This window comes from Rattus norvegicus, chromosome 2 (genome assembly GCF_021556685.1).
Source record: "Rattus norvegicus strain SHRSP/BbbUtx chromosome 2, alternate assembly SHRSP_T2T, whole genome shotgun sequence".
In the NCBI taxonomy this organism is placed as follows: Eukaryota; Metazoa; Chordata; class Mammalia; order Rodentia; family Muridae; genus Rattus; species Rattus norvegicus.
In genome coordinates this window covers 178404388-178410345 of record NC_141535.1, presented here as the reverse complement: position 1 = coordinate 178410345, position 5958 = coordinate 178404388, and the positions used below count along the sequence as shown (strand labels likewise).

General features: G+C 40.1%; 1 long non-coding RNA gene across 1 annotated transcript; it reads left to right on the top strand.

The window, feature by feature from the left end:
• The first annotated feature begins 1093 nt into the window (after nt 1-1093).
• LOC147996366 (uncharacterized) lies at nt 1094-5400 on the top strand. Its single transcript, XR_015678105.1, has 3 exons — nt 1094-1123; nt 1504-1651; nt 4027-5400. It is a non-coding gene; the product is annotated as an uncharacterized LOC147996366 (long non-coding RNA).
• The last annotated feature ends 558 nt before the right edge of the window (nt 5401-5958 follow it).

Sequence of the window (5958 nt, the reverse complement as noted above, 5' to 3'; positions counted from 1 at the left end):
ACCAATACAATACAGGTTTTATTGCTATAGGTATACAGTATAAATTGAGATCAAGAATGTTGTGACTTCTAGCCATTATTTTATTGTTTTCGTTTTTGTGCAGGTTTGTTATTTCTATGTGGAGCTGAAAATTGTCCTTTCAATGTCTGTGAAGAATAATGTTTGAATTTTCCTGGAGACAGAATTGAATCTATAGATTGATTTTGGTACGAAATGTTTTCTATGTTAATCTAAGTGATACATAAGCACAGATCTTTCCCTCCCCTACTAACTATTTTAATGATTACTTGTGCCATATGATATTTCTATGTTTGTTTCCACATAAATCTTCACAGACGCTATTCTACTTACATTCTTACTAATACTAAAGAGGAAATATTTTTTCCCAATGCTACCAGCCTGTGTCTTCTTCATGATAGACATTATATCTAGATTGAGGATGAGATACCAAATTAGTTTTAATTTGCAGTTTCCTAATATCTAAAGACATCAAAAATATTTGAAGTATTCAATGAACATATATATATATATATATACATATATATACATATATATTTTCTTGGAGAACACTATTTCAATTCTTAGTCTATTTTCTTTCATTTTGTTTCTTTTTATTCTATTTAAATTGTACCCATCTCCCTTTCCTGGCCTTCCTTCTTGCAGTTGCTCATTCCAGTCCTCCTCACCCTTGCCTCTGAGAGGTTGCTCCACTCAACAGGATCAGGCCTTTCACTTCCCTGGGGCCTCTAGTCTCTAAAAAATTAGGTCCATCTTCTCTTACTGAAGCCAGATCAGGAAGTCCTCTGGCCAGCTTTACTCTCATGTTAGTTATTTGAAAGAGGGAGAGTAAAATAGCAAGCAAAGAAGGTAGGGACACTGGAAGGGAGAAGAAGAAAGACTGGAGAAGAGAAACAAAGAAAGAAAAGTAGAGAGAGAAGAAGAGAGGAAGAGAAAGATATATAGAGATATTAGTTCTGTCCCAGCTCTAGGATTGGGAGGGTAACTAGATTATTAAGTTGTGACTCAGTATTTTCCTAGGAAAGTCATGACTCCAGCAAAGGCTTACTTATAAATATTTGTGTTCACCTCCTCTGACACACAATCCGTGTGGCTCCACAGTTTGGTAAGTGATCTTTCAATTTCCCTATCAGGGTGCTACAAGTTTGATTATACTGATTTATTTTTTCCTTGACACAGAACAGTTTTAATCCTTTCTCCATGAATACTTTCCGACTGACCTTGACAGGTTTGTTGTTTTCTTTACTTTTTGTAGAGAAAGAGCCTTGTGTTACAAAATGCTGTAATTTTTGAACTTCTATAGAATATCAAAATCTCATTTTTTACGTATGCTTAACAAGCTTTCTCCCCAGCACCAGTAACATAGCATTTCTTTTTATTTGATGTTCCTCTAATCTTACAATTTATTCCTTTCTAGAAAACAGGTCAAGGAAAGGTGAACAATTCCTCCTTCTTGCAACTTTCTTGTTTCCATTCTTCCAACAGTATAAGATGGACCAAAATTTGACCTCAACTGAGTAGGAGGTAATGAAGCTCTTCCGCATATTACAAGAGTACTCTGTAAAAATGATAGGCAAACTGGATGTCCAGGAAATAAAAAGGCTGTTTTGAGATGAACTTCCAAATTTTCTAGGTAGGTACTTCTTACTGATGGTGGAGTGTATAGTCTGCAACAGTCACTCTTTTGTTTCAGGGTGACTGGGGTGGTCATACTTAGATATTGGTACTTAGGAAACTGCAGTTGCAATGTATTATGAGAGCCCATGTTCTAAACAAAGGTATATATCTGCTAACCAATGACAGAGAGGCACAAAATTAAAACACAGTTAATTTCACTTCCTTCTTTGCCAGGAAGATAGCCTGGGTGGGGTATTTTGTGTGTGTGTCTCTCTCTCTCTGTGTGTGTGTGTGTGTGTGTGTGTGTGTGTGTGTGTGTGTGTGTGTGTGTGTGTGTGTGTTTGTTTCTGGTTGGTTGGTTTTGATAAAGCAAATTCAAGTTGCTATGGTAAAAGAGATGTAACTTCCACTATCAATTGGGAACATTAGACATAAGGCCAGGTCCATGAATGCATTCCAGAATAGTGATATACTGGGAAATGGAGGAATACTAAACCCCGAATGGGGACTTGAGGTAGTTCTAGATGGTTGCTTAATGCGACAGATCTAGGGAAGAAAATTCAAGCAAACAGAGCACATGGAAAGCATATTCCAATACAGTTAGTATTCCCTAGTTTAACCAGGGTGGAAAGAGAGAGAGAGAGAGAGAGAGAGAGAGAGAGAGAGAGAGAGAGAGAGCGCACTGTGTGTGTTTGTGTGTGTGTTTGTGTGTGTGTGTGTGTGTGATGAATATGGAGGAATAGTATGGAATTACATTTATTCACTAGAATACAGATTGTTTTTAGCATGCATAAGTACAAGACCCATGTGCTTGTAAGAGGGGCAAGTGTTCTTAATGCTTTATCTATATTTCCAGCCTCAGTTTAAACTTGTCATGAATGAGAAACTCAGAAAATCATAATGCTGTATCGAGACAGACAGAGAATTTTTTTTTTGGTTCTTTTTTTCGGAGCTGGGGACCGAACCCAGGGCCTTGTGCTTCCTAGGCAAGCGCTCTACCACTGAGCTAAATCCCCAACCCGAGAATTTTTACAAAAAGTTTCTGGCCAGAGTTGCCCTTGCTTTGTCCCTACATGAATACTACCCCTTAATCTGAAATCTGAATTGTTAAGTTCTATACAAGGAGAGGCTAAACCCAGGTGTTCCAGGGAGAGAGTGTAAGATGTGCATCTGGTAGAGCTCTCAGACTCATTAAGATCCATCATTATTACGATTGAGCCCCCTCACATCCATCCCTGCACAGGCTGAAGGAAAGCCCATTCAGAGCCTGCCCCAAATGTGGCCCATACATATACAGCCACCAAACTAGATAAGATGGATGAAGCAAAGAAGTGCAGGCTGACAGGAACCTGATGTTGCTGTCTCCTGAGAGACACAGCCAGAATACAGCAAATACATAGGTGAATGCCAGCAGCAAACCACTGACCTGAGAACGGGACCCCAGTTGAAGGAAACAGAGAAAGGACTGAAAGAGCTGAAGGTGCTTGAGACCCCATATGAACAGCAATGCCAACCAACCTGAGCTTCCTGTGACTAAGGCACTACCCAAAGACTATACATGACTCCTGGACTCCAACTGCATAGGTAGCAATAAATAGCCTAGAAGGGCACCAGAGAAAGGGGAAGCCTTTGGTCCTGCCAAGGCTGGACTCCCCAGTGAATGGGATTCTTGGGGAGAGGGCAGTAATTGGGGAGGATTGGGAAGGGAACACCCATATAGAATGGGAGGGAGAGGAGTTAAGGTGATGTTGGCATGGAAACCGGGAAAGCGAATAACATTTGAAATATAAATAAGGAATACCCAATTTAATAAAGATAGAAAACAAAAACCTAGAAAGATCCACCATTCAGTCATGTTTTTCTTATGTTTTCTTATGTTTCCCAGTAAGTAGCTTGAGTGGGCTCCACTAGTCAGTTGCCTCCAGGAGAAATAATTAGGGACAAATGACTGAAAAGAGTTCAGGGAGCACTGCTACAAACAACTGAAAGTTGGGTTTATATCCCCTCTTCTTTTCTCTGTTCTCAGCCTCTGCAAATCTAAAAACCATTCACCCTTTGCTATGCCAGGTGTCTCTTGTCTTCTTCAAGGAAGATGGCATTTATGCAGGCTACATTTTTATAATTACCAATGTGGGACATTTCTAGTCTTACTGTGCTGTCTTTGTCTGAAAATCAGAGTCCTAGCTCTGGATTTAGAGGGCTGCCAGAACCAAATTCAAAAGAAATATCATCTGCTTAGTGTGGATCATCACAAGCACTCATTTCTACACATTCATACTCAAATGGGATTTCTGGGTCATTTTTCCCCTGCATTTGCTTTCTGTTCACTCAGTGTGTAACCTTGTACTCTTCCCTGAACACTGTCAATACTAACAGTCATCTCTTTTCCAGGCAATGGATGAAGGTACTAAAAAAAAAAAAAAAAAAAAAAACTACTGAATGACAAGGGGGAAGGAGACGTCCTTTGATGAGATTTGGGACATGATAGGAAGAATGGCACTGGAGTACATGAAGAAGAACAGCAATGCCCTCAAAGATTAGTCTCACATCAATGTGCTTTCCCTTGAAGAAGGTGGGCATAGCCATGGCCAGAGCGCCTAAGCAGGAATTCTGCTCATGTTTCTTCTGCTCAACCAGTGCTACAGAAATTTAATGACACCGGCATTGACATTGTGTGTGTGGGTGCAAGTTTCAGGAGAATAAAATCTTCACACCAGTGCTCTCCATGCTGCTGATGTCTCTTTTCGGACTTGTTCATTCCCAAACAACTGACCATCAGTTGCTCCGTATTCTTCTAGAGTGTGTTAAGCTCTCCATTCAGTCACAACTAAATGAGCAACAGTAATACTGAGGGTCTGTTTTTAGCTACATTTGTTCATCGTCATAACAATGTCACATCTCTGAGATCACTGCTAACTCACTTGTCCCAGTCTATGAATATTGTCCTTGTGATTGTGGTTATCCAATATCCAGTCTCTTCTTATCAACTTACCAGCTATCTTAAACCAAACCCTGAGCACTCCACCCTTTAAAATTCATGAACATATCTCTCTTTTACTTGACACTCTACTATACTAACAGTCTTTCCATGCAGAACCCCAGTCTAATCAGGAATGCTGGAGCTCTGTTAGTGGGAGCACAGACAAATTGGCTTAGCAGCAAGAAGCCCATATCTGAGCCCATGTTTCTTTGCTTTGGGTCACTTATAACATTCTTTGGATATTAGATGATGGGTGCCATCCTTATTTGTGAGGTGAAAGTCGTGATTCTTCCACACAACTTTGCTTGAAGTGAATGAGTGTTTATATTGGTAAAATTCATGAAGACCTTTGTGAACTGTTGTCCTAAGAGACTTACATAGGAGGTATTTGTTGGTTCAGAACTTTTTGTGCTTCCTTTTCGAGTCCTCAGGTATAGTCCACTTGAGAAATTAGCTCAGAGTTGTCCCTCTTCATGACATATAGAGTAGTATGGGCATCAGCTGAATCCTTCTTAACATGTTTCTTTCTTCATAAAAACAATGTCAATGCAATACAAACAATTGGAAATGAAAAGAGAGCATGCAGGAAGCACTCTCAGAGGGGCACTTTGCATATGTAGATATGGTACCTGATCTATGTCCTTAAGAAACCCAAGTTACATGAGGGTATGTCTTACAAAACATGGAATGGGAAAGATGTCCGGGGTCTAGCTTTAAGTGATCTTTGCTACTATCATGTCTTTACAATCTTTCAATGTTTTTATAGTAAAAATTACTGTAAATGCAGGCTAAAGATTGGGACTCTGACCATTACACATATTCATCCCTGACATTGAGACTCAGGAATATAGAACAGCATTAATGATTGCTGAGGAATGTAGCTTGTATATGTCTTCACAATATGTGCCTTAGTTTAAAAGGAACAAGTATCTGGCAATGAAACTTTGGGAGGGGATGTATAGACTAATGCCAAAACAACAAAATCAAAGACACCAATCCAGGGTGAATGACATATGGCTCAAATAGTTGAAAAGCAGAACCATGCCACCGGGCTAAGGGTTGATCCCAACTCAATGTCTCACGTAGGTGTCAGACTGGAAAGCTGTGCAACCAGAGGAGCTGTTCCTGAGGAAGAGTGACATTAAGATGTGTCCGCACCCTGAAGATTGCACACTGAGCCTGGTAGGATGAGGATACCGATTCTCCTGGTTCCTGTCATTGTGCATATAGCCTTATAATACCACCCTAATCCATGCTGCTCAAGAGTTCCTCACAGAACCTGCTGGCCATGTTTCAGGTTAAACGTCCTTTCCTCTTAAAAGAACAGGAACAGCTAGCACATG